The 14,415-nt window shown below is 46.9% G+C and overlaps 1 protein-coding gene across 1 annotated transcript in view; it reads left to right on the top strand.

The window, feature by feature from the left end:
• Positions 1-14,415, top strand: part of NCK2 (NCK adaptor protein 2) — a 149,870-nt gene that overhangs the window by 110,099 nt on the left and 25,356 nt on the right. The gene's annotated exons all lie outside the window — the stretch shown is intronic.

The raw sequence follows: 14,415 nt of genomic DNA, 5'->3' as shown, positions 1-14,415 counted from the left end.
ATTATTACCTGTGTTACATTTACTTGACTTTTCCCTTTTTCTTTGTAACAGGAGGATTTGTTTCCTGTGAGGTGGGAAGGGAGCAGGTGGGAAAACTAGAAAGAAAATGATACACCGAGTGTAGTGGGTGTTGGGAAATACTCGTCTAAAATTTCATGCAGTCTTGGGGAGTCTGCTCAGTCTCTCTTCGGATCCACTGAAAGACTTCATTTATTGGGTAGTGTTTTTGTGTTAGGGCTTAGGTTATTTTTGTGATGCAGAAAGAGAAATGAGACACAGGCCTGAGTATGAATCACGCCAGCTATCACAGAGTCTGAGGCTGATGTAGAAATTTCATTTTGCATGAGCAGTCTGATTCTTTTTCCATTAACCTGATACCCCTGTAATTTTTTTTCCCCAGGCAGGTCACTTGAAAGAAACATTGTTGCCCTTTACCTATAACTCTTCATTAACTGGTGGAAATGCAGTTAGCATGAACAGATAAATACCTAAGCTTAATTTTATTTATTTTTTCCAATTTCAGCCTCTCGCCCACCAACGTACCTTCTTTGGGAGCTGTTAAACATCCTTGACTTGTTTTGTTTTCTTTCTAATCCATTTTTAAAAATTTTTCTTGGTATTATAGTAAAGAATGAAATACTGAGAAATTGAATGAGATAATTGGAGGGAAAGCAAGCATTCTGACCTATCTAGAAATTCCTTGGAATACCTTGTAATTTTTTTTTCCCTTTCACTTGGAAGAAGGAGAAAACAAAAAGCCTCAAATTGAAACCATTAACTAGATGTCTCACTCTGTGCCTACTTTTTCTCGAGCTGTAATCCGGTTGGTGTGCTGGGAAACTGTGGGCTCTTGGCATAGAGGAGCTCACTCCAGCAGCCCCTCCTGGAGCAGGGTGTTGGGTGCTGGGGGAACTCTGGTCTCTCAGCATGAGGAGCCTCACTCCACCAGCCCCTCCTGGAGCTGGGTGCTGGGTGCTGGGTGCTGGGCCACTACCCCGCCCCTGACAGATGGCCACCAGCTCTGCCAGAACACTTTTACTTCGACAGTCAGCCAGTTCCATTTTTGGAGAACACAGATTGCTCAAAAGCTCTGCCTTAAATAGAATCGGAGTTTGCTCTTCTTTAACTTTTTCCCCTTGGCTCTCGAGAGCTGCCTGAGGAACGCATGCTCCTCTCCTGGAAGGTGACAGCTCCCCACCAGGCCTCAGTCACAGTTCAGGCGCCCATCTGCTTGGACACATTTGTGCTAAGCATTACATGTTGTAAAAACACAAAATTATATTTCCAACATCAGTATCTGTGGAGGGATGCTCCCCCCACCCATTTTTGTGTATCTTTATTTTGTGTTCACCATGCTGGCCCAAAGTCTTGCTTTCGTTGCACCAAGAGAGACGTTAGTATTCCGGCCTGAGTTTGCCACTGCCCTCTTCAGCAGTAGCAAAGGGAAGGGAGGCTCCCCGACAAGAAATCCCCACAGTGGAGGGACTTCTTAATTCCCCACAGCCAGGCCTGCCACAGCATCATTGTCAACAAAGAAGGTGAGAAAACCCGAGGCCCATCCTGCTTCCCACTCGTCCCCATGGCTAAAAAGATTAGAGCCAAATATCTGTGGCTCCCTGCTTAAAGTATTGTCACCAGCATGCTCTCACAGTTACAGTGTGATTTTAGTTGGTGATGCAGCCGGCAAAAATTCTCTCCAGGGCATATTAGAAGGAGTGAAAATTATGTGGAAAACTACCTGGCATTGTGTCAACCTTCTAGTAGTTCCTCGTGGTGTCATCCACCTTTGTGATTTTTTTATGCTATGGAAGTCCACCTGATGCCTCAGGCCCCAGAGTAAAGGTTTCCCTGGCAGATGCCTGGTTTGGAACAAAATAGCACTGGACTCCTCAGCAAAGTCATGGTGTTATAAATGTGTTTACATCTCTGCTGCAGAGAACTGGAACTCTGTGGAGTTCCCTCCTGCTTTCTTACACTCAGTTGCTCTGTTGAGGTCAGTGGAAAATTCAATTTAATCACATGCAATAGTTCATTAGGTTAACTTTCTAAAAAGCAGTACCTTTGACGAAAAGATCTCTGTTAGGAAAGGATTAACATTCTTTCTTTTCCTTTAATAATTTATAATTGACTAAAACACTATGAGCTCTTATTTGCACATGAGCAAAACATTTAGATACCGGATCCCCTCTCATATTCAACTTTTGACCATGAATAGTCAAAGAGAACTTTTCCGCAGATAACAAGAAGCAATTGTTAAGAACCCTTTCTGCTTGGCCAAGCCCACTTGATATTCTGAAGGGCTCAAACCATGCAGCTCTTTGCTCAGTGGTGAGGAGCATTGCTGGTCTACAGTCTGGCCTTGACATTGCTGCCTCACTTATTAAATCATGCGGGTTAGGTGTTTTAAAGCACCATGCTACATCTTTTGAGATAGGGAAGCTGCTTCCAGGGAGGTATTTTTCAAACATTTTCCCTCAGACTACTGAAGAACGGTTTTTGTTAAAACTTAATGGCAGCAGCTGGGACCCAGCAAAGCCCCAAAGGTTAACTCTGCTCTCAGTGGTTCACTTAAGTCCCCATGCTGCCTTGGGTTACCCAAAATGATCTAGAAGCTACCAGCAACCTCCTCGGGAGGGTTTGTTCCAAGGCACACGTGCTCATTGCTGACCACTTTCCTGGGAGTGTGGAGCTAGAAGTGACCCACCCCCCACAGTTGTTCCCTTAGCATTTGTCCCAATGTGACCATACCTGGGTCAGTTAGCACCATACCAGTGATTAGCACCCAGACTCCCACCTCTGATTTCAGGCCAAACTCGATTTCAAGCACGGGATTCCAGGCCAGACCTGGGAGCAGAGGGAGGCTCTCTGATGCTAACTAACTATAAAATAGCCCTTGGACCCTTTTGAGCTAATACTTTCAGACAGGGAGAGGGTAGTTCCCATGGGTGAAATTCACAAGGCTCTTAGATTGACTGGGATTGACTTGAGGTGGCGAAGTGACTTCCCCAGGAGCATACTACTGCTGGTCCTGGGGCAGAGATGGGATTTCAACTTAAGTTTGAATCCAAATCCAAGTTGAATACCCAGGTTTAGTGAGTGGGCATTGTGATAGAATTCCATTGCCAAGACAGGCAGTTAGAATATTAGAGGAAATTTTATTGATATCCAGTCCTTTATTTTAGAGGTGAAAAACTTACTAGCAAAACTTGAATGGGATCAGAGAATTGGGCAATAATAATGTATTGACGTTAACTTCCTCATTTGGTGGTTATATTGTGGTTGTGGAGGAGAATGTCCTTATTTGTAGAAATATACACTGAGCATTTAGGTTTGCTGGAACATCGTGTAGACAGGAGGGGCTCTCAGATGGCTCAGGGAAGATGATATTTCTGCTGCGCCATTATTGTAACTTTACATTAAAATGAATGGACAGATAGATGTGAGTGGTTTAGGGACCACCCCCCAGGCTCGAAAGTTGGCTTGTAGCAGAGGAGATAAAACTTGAGCTTTCCCCACACCCCCCTCCGATTTGTCTAGACATCTACTTACCCTAAATTTGGCACCAGCCTTTCAGAGATTGCATTATCACTGAGCACCTGTTGCCATTGGACTTAAAACATAAAAATAATACCGGGTGTAGATGTGTCCAACTGACGCTCATCAGAATGGTTGCCCACAGTACTTAATTCAGAACTTTTCTGTAATTATCCAGAATTCTCTCCTTGCCACTAGCTCCATGCTGCCGGCTGGATGAGCCCGGACCGTTTTGAGTCAGTTCATTGTGTGCTTTTTTTGTTGACGTAGTGATGGGAGAGTGATGGTCAGAAGTGATCTCCTGGGCTCACCACCTCTGTGACTATGTGGACTATGAGGGAATTCTCGTTTCGAGACCACAGGATTGTGGATCTTTGCCATGCTTATAAATGTGCTCAGTGGCCTTGAACCAGGGCAGCTGGTCAGTTAAAAATGAGTGGTGGAGTGGTGAGTAACAAGTGCCCCAGCCCATGGTTGTGGGAGCTGAGCCCTAGTCTATACTGTCCCTCCCTTGCCCTGTTCCTGGGAAATCCCTTTGGAGCTGCTTTATCCCCTGCTGAGCGACCTTTGAAAACAACTATCAAAGCCTTTGAAATAGAGATGCAAACATTATGTGGGGATCAGCGTGCTGTCATAGGGTATGTGTGGATCAGAAGTGGGAGCTTGGCCAGATGGCATTTCATCTGGTGGGATATGAAGAAAGGATAAGGTTCATTCCCTTGCTTTCTAAAGTTTGTGCGAACTGGGAAAATGACACTGGCACGAATAAGCAGCCCTCAGTCAAGCTGTGGCGCCGTGTCATCCTGTGTCATTGGGAACTGCGGTGTGGGCCTCTGCCCCACCCTTCATGGAGCCAAATGAATAGTGGTTAGGATCATCTGTAAAATGGGATAGGTGACTGTCTCCTGCGATCCTTGACAATTGAAGTCATTCAGTGAAGGATACCCAGGCTGAGTGGACCCTTGGGAGAGCAGATGGGGCTTCAGATGAGGAAGGGAGAACAAGATTTGGAGGCTGGAAGCCAAATTGTGTTGGAGGACATTCAGGTTGCTAATTGGACTGGGGTGAGGGAGAGCATAGGGGTGTCCTCAGGGATCTGGGTACCCCACACAGTCGGCCCTGAACACCAGGCCTGGTACCATTTAGAAAGGGAACCCCCAAGAGTTGCCATGTGGTGGACAGAGATGTCCATCAGGGCGTACGAGAGGCAGCGTGGTCCTGGTCCGCAGAAAGGGTCTGGACGGGGGCCGTCTGTCTGCGGGAGGCTGGGAATGAGGCCTCAGGGCCACCCTGGGGTGATGTCCTAAGTCCTGAGCTCAGCAGCAGATGGGATTTCACAGGAAGACCCTAGGACTCAAGTTGAGTGGGTGTGAAGCAGCTAGGAGAAGTGCTAGCACAGACAACTCCACAGAGTTCTAAGCCTGAATGAATGTCCAGCAGAGAATTCAAGAAGTAGGAAGAGAAACAGGGCCATGAAGACAAGACCTGTTTGAGTTTGAGTGACAGCAGGACACCTGTGGAAACGTGCAGTGGGATGCTTCAGGCAACATTCAGATGCTTGTTATAACATACTCCCTATTTTTAAGGGGATTTTAGTTTTGGACTTCTATATAAATATTTGTATCCAGGGCCTGCAGTGGAGACCTGGAATTTCTTCAGTAGCATGTTAGGGACCTTACATAGGCTGTCAGTGTTTTTGTTGTCTTGAGGAATGGTCCCAGGCCTCCAGTCACCTTGGGAGCCTGGTCACCACAGCCGTGCCCTGGCAGAAGAGCCTTAGGGTTCCCTGAGCCCTCATTCCCCATGCTCCTGACATTCCCTTCAGGAAGGGGCCCCCCTGCACCCCACAGTCAAACCAAAAGCGAATGCCGCTGAAAAATTCAGACCAGGACACCAAAGCGGATTTCATGTACATGCTGCCAGTGATTGGAGGGTACTAACCCTCTCTCCGAGTGCCTCGTTGTGCTTTATAGCATACTCGGTGCCCACATGGATTTTTGTTTTCATTTTCACAGTAACTCGAAGAGGGGCATGCTGACACCCTCGTTCCCCGTGTGAAAACACAGACACTGGGAAGTTAGGGATGTGCCCGGGAACACACAGTAAGGGACAGGGTTGGAATTCACATCACGTCTGCCCGACTTCAACCTCTGTTGTTGATCAGCTGCTAGAGTTGGGGGTTCAGATTGGGCAGGGTTGGGGACACACACACAATGGCTGCCAGTGAAATCCATCCCTCCCTGGGTCCCTGCCCGTACAGCCCTAGTGGTTTCTTGCCGCTCTTGCTCTGCTAGGGTACCAGCTCCTTCAGTGAGCATCATTTTCTCCCTGACCCAGGGGAGTCACTTGTAATTCTGTCCCGTTCCTTCTGTGGAGGTGAGCAAAAGCCGTTCATTACAATGATTTAGAGGCCGAATGTCACGGGAACGTGTCTCCTTATCTATACATTGATTATTTTATTTTGGGAGCCGTTTCGCCAGTGGCAAACCTGTAACCGCCCGTACTGGGCACATACATTTCAGTCATCTTGGCCACTCACAGTTTCTTGGGACGACCCAGGTCTCTGCAAACAGGTATTCCTCAGTCTTGTAATCTCTGAGATGCTGGTAATTTTAAAAACCACCATCTAATGTGGCATTCTTATTTTTAAAAGCCTGGAAAATATGAGAAAAAACAAATCACCTGTGATCTCCTCACCCAGAGCTCATCCCTGGGTCTGTAATCATCTGCGTCTGTTTTCTTAGTATTTATACATGTATGTAATCAGAATCGCGTACTGTAGGTGACTTCTTGCTGTTACTAATACTAGCTATGGTGCTGGCGTTAGTCCAGGAGATATCACGCTCTTTCCGCAAGGCACATATGCTGGTATCAGCACATGCCGGAAGGGAGATTGACCACATGAGTTTTGATGTACACTTGCTGGCTGTCAGTGGCCAGGGGACTCCCCGAGTTCTGAATATTTTATCAACTGTGCTAGAGGAGAAGCTGATTCTTTCTGGTGCGCCTGTCACAGAAGAAGTTTGTTTCCTGGGTGGAATGTTCTTCAAGAGTAAGAAGATCACTTAAACCTGATTCCTATAGGAGCTATGTCACTCTCTGAGGAACCTGTTCTTTGTTTAAAGAAAGTGCAAAGCCAAACCATTTCCTACGAAAAGTTTGTACATAACATGTGGAAAGACTAAGGTAACTTCTTTTGATTTTTTTTTTTTTTTTTAAATCCCAGTTAGGTAGCATACGGTGTTCTGTTAGTTTCAGGTGTACAATACAGTGATTCAGCACTTTCCTCCATCACCCAGTGCTCATACGACAGGTGCACACCTCAGTCCCCATCACCTATTTTGAACATTGGACTCCTCCAGCCAATTGTCATTCTCTCGCAGTAACAAAACAGGGAGTGCAGGTTCTCAGAGTTCCAGTTAGCATGTGGGCTCACTTTCTGGTCTGTTGTATAATCTACCGTTGTTATGAACATGAATACCTACACATCTCATACTTTGGAATTCTTTAGGATTCTGTCTTGGGAGCTCGTTCCCAATAGAATTGACCTGCCAAATGTATTGCCCACATAATCTGGAAGCTTCTACGGCAATTGTGGTGCCAACGACCCAAAATACACTGGGACTTGTTTTTGTATATCTTAAGCGTCCAAGTATTTAGAACCAAAAATGTAAAACAACTCACAACAGATTAGTGGGAGGATAATTAGAGACGAGACAGATTGTTAAAAAGAATGCTAATGAGAGAAAAGCCAGGAGAGGTAAGGGGAAGTGAGGAGGGGTCCGTACCCTGAGGAGACCAGGAGAAGCAGGCATGGAGTCACGTGTGGGTGTGCGAGAGGCACTGTGCTCTGTCCCTTGGGCTGGTCACTACCCCTTGTCTGAGGAAGGATGAGAACACAGGTTAAGTATTTCCCAGAAACCGAGGTCTTGTACGCTGCTTGCTAAAATTAGCACTTTCTACTTCGGTTTTCTAAAGAACATAGAGAACACCCTTTCTTGACTAAAGAGTTACTCATGTTGGGAGCTTCAAGTTTTAGAACAGAGAAACGTGAACTAAAAATGCCTAGGAATTGAAGTAAAATCCTCTTACCATGTTTCTAACTGCATTTCCCCATATGGCACCCTCTCTTTTTTAGACCCTTTCCATATGTCTCCAACACTCCTTCTCGCTGTTACATTTTTGTGTCTATCCCCTGGGGCAGGCATGGGGTATGGAGAGTGTATTTGTTTACTCGCATGTGTTGCGCTGCCTGATGCTGAGCCTCTGGATCCCTGTAGGACCCACCTGGGTGCCTCCTTGTGGTGCCGCCTCCTGTTGCGCCCCTGCACTGGAATGTTCTGCCGGGCTCCTGCCTGATCCCCTCCCCAGGCTGGAGTGTAGCTGGTGGGCTGCAGGCGGCCTGCTGCCATGTCTTCATGTCTCCTCCACTCTGCTGCGAACTCACCGACTCCCCGCACAGCCCCAGTTGGCCCATTGGTTCTCGCAGCCGGGAAGCCACCTGGAGGGCGGCTCTTCGTTTTTAAGGCTGGAGCCATCGTGTTTCCCGAGAGGGGGCTGTTCTGAGGCGGCTGTTTGCAGGGGAGTCTCACCTGATTTTGTATTTTTGGTTTTTTGGAGATCAGTCCCGTGGATGGTCTGATGTGGAACACTGGAGTGTTTATAAGTAGAGCATGAATATTAGTAGTAAAATGGTTATGGTTCTCAGGCTGCTAATTTAACCCAGCTGAATCCATAATGTTTAACCTAAGTGCTAAGAAAAATGCTGTTGGTGGCCATTTGAACCCATTTGAACCCCTCGCAGTTCTTCCATGGTTTTTTGTTTTGTTTTTTTTTTTTCTTTTATTCGAATGTGTATAGTTAAGTTTAAAAAGTGGAATTTGGGCTCTCTGTGGAACCCTCAAATGCCAGAATGAGGCTCGAAATGACCTGGTCCAAGCTTTTCTACAAAATCGGGCAAACTGAGTGATGTGCTCAAGGTCGCAAGGCTCATTCACAGCAAAGCCAGGCAGCTCCACACACAGATAAGGGAGGGCCTGGAGGCCAGGAGCCCAGGGACATCAAAGGCCCCATCTTGGAGCATGGGTGGGGACAGCCCAGCATCATAGTAACTGGTGTCTGCCCTGTCCAGGGCAGTAGGTGAACTCATGAGCCTTTCTGCTCATCCCTGCTAGGAAAACAGGGCTCCTTTGTCGCCCTGCGCGAAGGCCCATTTTGCATCGATCGTGCATTCCCTCTTGTGATGACCTGGAAAGCAGGTGTAAGGTTGAGGGCCTGACCCCCAGGAGCATTTTGAGAAGAAAACAGGCATGTGCACACCACTCCTGGGAAAACACCACCTGTGTTCTTCTCCACTTGCCCCTGCCTTTGCCTTCAACCAGAGGAAAAACCTTAGGTGTTTTAACAACAGCAATAAACACAGTGACGGCTGTCACTTGGTCTCTTGCTGTGTCTTAGACACTGCGCTTTGTGTGCTCCCCTGTCACTGGGCCTTCCTAACAGCCCACAGGGGCCTCCGATATCCTCGTACTACCGACGAAGATACCGAGGGATAGAGCTGTAGAGAATCACTGAGGTCCATGGCTCATGGGTGGCAGAGCCAGGCTTGGAACGCAGGCTGCAGTTTGGCTTTGTCGTCTCTGCCAGCCATTGGCCACCTGTGTCTGCCCCCACGAGTGTGCCGTCCCTTTGCTCATTTGCATGTATTTACCATATTTCATTTCACTTAGCAGGTACGGCCCTATAGACTTGCGTGCGTGCTGAGTTTCTGCCAGTGGATTAACACGCTCGGTAACGTGGCAGCCTGTCTAGCTGAGCCACACCACATCTCGTACACCCCTTTGCATATTCAGAAATGCTTGTGCTCGTGGGTCGGGAGTAGGTGTTGAGGGGTACTAAATATGTATTTTTAATTAAAAATTATAATGAAAATGTAAAAAAAATTCTTTTCATTGGCATCTGTGTTACCATTCGGCTTTCACATTAGATAGAAAAATCCTGTACCATAAAAGATTTTTTTCCCCAGGCTTAAATGTTCGACTGTGTTCTTTGCCTGCCTGCTAACACATGAACAGGCTTTCTGATGCCCAAAGAAGGGAATTCCAGCTCAGAGTCCCAGATGCATAGCCCCACGTGATGGTGGGCCCTCTGCTCCGGCACCTGTCTCTCAGCTAGCTCCTGGGAAGGCTGCCCATTGGAAGAGCGACCACCTGGGCAGAGGGGTGGCCAATAGTCACTCTGTCCCTCCCTCGGCTGACAACCCCTGCCCGCAGAGTGGGGGTTTGCCTCGGGTAGGGCCATCCCCTTCCATCTACCCATGTTCCTACCCCTTCGTGGGTTGGAGGTTTGCTAATTGTGATAACAGTCTGCTTCTCAGTAATGTATTAACACTGCTGGCAACATAGGTGTATGTCATTGGTGAGATCAGTCCGGAAGGACGGATCAGTGCCTATGGAATCCTGGTGGTGAGATAGGAAGCAGAGCTTATTAACTGAGCAAACATTTACTGGCTGTCGCGCCCTGAGGTTACAATGGGATGAAACACAGTCTTTCTCAAGGAGATAAATACAGCACGGGGAGGTGGGCACTGAAATCGAGGTGGGTGAGTACGACGGCGCGTGTGGGGGTGACGTGACCTTATTTTAGTGTTTGCAGATCTTAGTGCTGACCAGGAGTTTGGGATCAGCTGTCGCCTTACTGTGGGGGAAAGGCCCACAGAAAGCTTGTTCCTCGCTGACCTTGAGTCCTGCCCACAAGCCCATGGTGTTTCCCAAGGTCATATTGTCTGCAGTCTGGCCGTGGAGATACAGACTGACTAAACTTTTGGGAAGAACCTTGTTGTCATTTTTGAAAGCTAGATTCAAACCCCTAGAGGAGGAAAGTTCCCTGGCCAGCTTTCTGCTCTAGCCTCCTTTGTTTCTAGGCCAGCCTGGCTGTCAGAAGGATGGGTGCTCCCCTGTTGTCAAACTGTACTAGGCATGTGGATGGGAACTGTGGCATCCAACAGCAATGACGATAACGCTGGGGTTTTTTGCAAATAAAACTATTGCCCAAAGAGATACAAAAGGTGCCAAGGATGCATTTAGTCCTTTGTCTCACAAGTGGTTAGAAACTTATTGTTTCTGCTTCTTTCAGTCTATCTGGTTCTTAATGAGTCTCAAGGGAAGGTGGAATTTTTTTCTGCCAGTGGGACACTCAGAATTCTGAGATTTAAGTTGACAAGATTTTTGCTTGGCCCGACATAGTTCTGCCAGCTTTCACTGTACGCATCTTAGCCCCAGCACGGCCCAGCCCTCTGGCCTCGTCCTACATCCCACTCTCCCACTGGGCCTCGGTAGCGTGGCCCCACGGCCTCCTTCACGTCTGGCTCACAGCCCTCTGCAGCCTTTCTCCTCTGCCCCCATGCTGCCTCTCCTCTCAGGAACTCCTTTGTGGTCAGCAGTTGGCGACATGTTTGAGCCTCTGTGTGACCTGTGTGACAAAAGGAACAGATGCTCACTGAATCAGCTGAATGAGGAATTTACGCTTGAGTCTCCTTTGACTTAGATTTGGCCTCGTCTGAAGTAAGCTGGGCTGAACAGCCTCCCCACGTCTGGAGCTGTCTTTGGGGTTTCTCTGACGAGCCATACCTAAAGATACCAGCCACAGTGATTCACTTGGGACCATCCTAAGTCAAATACCCTAGGCCCCCATCAGATTGAGGTTCGATGGTGTGGTTTGGTTAAGCCTGATGTCTGTGGCCACCCCCATGTCACACATGATGACTCTTGCAGTAAGTATTTTCAACCCAGGATACTCTGGGCCTCAGAAGCAGGCACACCAGCCCAGCCGTTAACTGTGACATGGTGGGAACGGCGGTCCACACCCCCGCCATCCTGCCCTCACTCTCATACCCAAACCTGGGTGCTCCCAAACTACGACTGTATTCTTTTTGACATTCTCACCGAAATATAGCACTTTGCTAAGTGGGAATCAGCAGTTTGGCATACTGAAGGAGGTGGGCTGAGAGGAGTAAGCGCAGGGACAGGCGGTTGTGTTTTTTCTGCACTTTTTATTAAAGTGACAAAGTCAAATCAAAAGTAGACAGGGTAAAAAAAAAACAAAAAAACAAAAAAAAAACAAAAAGAAGAGGAAAATTTCAAAAGGGAATCCAGTGGCTCACATCATTGGGAAGTATGGCAGGACCCAGGGGCTCTTTCTCTCATTCTGGGCCTCATCCCTGCTTAGCCCTTCATTTTTCAGACTTCTGTAAACGTGGGCAACTCCAGGTGGCTAGGGCTGGTGCTCGCCCATAACTGTGGCAGATCTGGGTCATGGGTCCCCCCACAGATGGCCTGGTGGGGTGCAGATGGCCCAGCTGAAGCCACAAGAAGAGGAGTCTTATGGAATAAGGAAAGGGATAAAGGATACTCAACAGTTGAAAACTGCAACAGACGACCACTGCATTGATTTTAATGGGTCACTCCTTGAAACATCGGAAGTTTAGTAAATTTGAGAGGTTTTTTTCCCCTTTTTATAGCAAATATTTTGATTATAAATTTCAGCACTGGTACAAGCTAATCTTTCGACGTAGCCATAAACACCAGATGCAAATTAAATGCACATATAAAAGCGCCAAAAGCTCTTAGAAGCCAAACATTAAATATATTCCGATCTTATAAGAAAAGTTACTTTGGACATGTTGTACCCTAATCAAACCTTGGCAGATCTCCTTAGCATTTAATAATAAAAGCTCTTTGTAACTTTCAGTTGACTCTTGTTATAGGCTCTAATCCTAAAGGGGGAAATGCCCACAAATAGTGACTTTATTGTAAATGGCATTTTAGGTACAAGGAGGTTTTCTAGTTAAATCTGGTGTATGTTGCAGATCCAATAAATAATGAAAGTAAAATGTCTTCACCATAGACCTCCTAAAACTTGGATGCCCAATGTTTAAATGAATTGACTTGAATATACTTTTGAACTATCCTATTTGTTTGACATTTTGTTGAATCTCCAGAGCTCCAGCTGGCAGGTGACACTTAGAGCATATTTTGAAGTCGTCTACTAGAACATCTATCTTCAAAGGAGCATTTAAACGATTTTGACTTGAAAATCAGCAACATTAATAATGTATGACATATTCAAGCTTTTATGAGAACTCCACCTTTAATGTATGTAATTTTATTCAAGAAAAGTTAAAATGTTCTCATTATCATCAATGAAAATGTAACTCAGGATTAAAGACCCAGCGCTTGGTGTAAAAAAATCATCACGAAAGCTGAAAAGTGGTTTATGTTTGGAACCAACTCACCTGTTTGCCCCTTCAAATCATAGTTTTATTACTGTTACTAGATGCAGATAAAACTCATGGAACAAACTGTGGCGGGAGGGGGCTCTGCCGAGGAGCTTGTTCACATCCTTCCCTGCTGTAATCCCCGCCCCCCCCTCCCAGGCAGCCCTGTGCTTCTGGGTCCACACCCTTCTCTCCAGCCTGACTGCTAACTTCTGTCTAGTCTGGAGTCCTCAGACAGCGTTCAGATTCTCCAAGACTTTTACCCATCTCCATATGTGGAGCCTGTTGTCCAGCACCCTCCTGCCCAGGACCCCTGGTGGAGCAAGGAGAACCCTGGAGCTGCCGGGGGTGGGGGGGAGGAGACTGGGGGGAGGGGACCCCAGTTGTTCTGAGAGCCTTATCTCTAATAGGGAAGTTAAAAATCCCAGTCGCTCCTGAGCACGGGTCACATGAAACATCTTTTTTTTTTTTTTTTTTTTTTTTCACAATGATTTCCATTCCTCCTTTGTTCTTTCCTCTGTGCAAAGGTGTTGCAGTGTATACATTATTGAACAAGCCGTAGAGAAAGCCATTACTTGGCAAGAAAATGTTACTTGACATCACCCAATACAGCATGCCAGCCATCACGGTTATCTGACGGTCCCGTTCTAGATATTCTCACCCATAATATGATTCACCAGAACACAGCACAGCAAAGCCTCCAAAACACTCAGGCACCAAATAAAATCCATGCAGTTGGATTTAATGATTAACAGGAGAACAGAAAGAAAAGCCCATCATTTGAAGTCATGTCAGATCTTGCCAAAGTACACCAGTATCCGCCCCCCCCCCCACACACACACACACTTCAGGTCCCCTGTCTTCAGTCCTGAACTGCCTGGTATCCCACCTGTACCAGGTCCCATACCCAAGGGGGTGAGGGAGGGGGAGGGGTATGGCCAGGTAGGGCGGCTGGGTACTGCTCTTGGGTCCTTCTTCCTGTCTGCAGTCTGGCTATCCCAGGGATTCATGATTGGGCCAAAGGAGCAGTCCCCGTGGGAAAGTGTGTTCTTGCAAAATACCACACAGAGAGGGCATGAGTAGAAACACTGGTTAATGAGGACTTCTGGTCTGCCTTGTGGGGTTAGTTACTGTTTACTTATGGTAGGTAAAGATTGCCTGAGACATTGCAAAAGAGTGTGAGGGTTTGCCTCGCCTGCTAGGAAAAAATGTAACACTCTAGGAGAAAGAAAAAAATCACATTGTCTTTGTTAGAAAATCAAAAACACACATTGATGGGTTCAAGGTGCTTTTGCTAGAACTGGGAGAAGTAGGTGGTATGACTTCAGTGAAAGAAGAAACAGAGCAGAAGATGTGTGGGGAAAATAGCCACAGAGAAAGTGGCGGGGGGGGGGGGGGGCTATGGAATTCCCACCCTGCCTCCAAATCCCGAACAGATTTGCCTTTATTTTTTTTAATTTTTTTTAAAGATTTTATTTATTTATTTGAGAGACAGACAGTGAGAGAGAACATGAGCGAGGAGAAGGTCAGAGGGAGAAGCAGACTCCCCGTGGAGCCGGGAGCCCCATGCAGGACTTGATCCTGGGACTCCAGGATCATGACCTGAG

Source organism: Mustela lutreola, chromosome 9 (assembly GCF_030435805.1).
Source record: "Mustela lutreola isolate mMusLut2 chromosome 9, mMusLut2.pri, whole genome shotgun sequence".
NCBI classification, from domain to species: Eukaryota; Metazoa; Chordata; class Mammalia; order Carnivora; family Mustelidae; genus Mustela; species Mustela lutreola.
The sequence above is the reverse complement of the archived record's forward strand: the minus strand, read 5'-3'. Positions and strand labels throughout refer to the sequence as shown.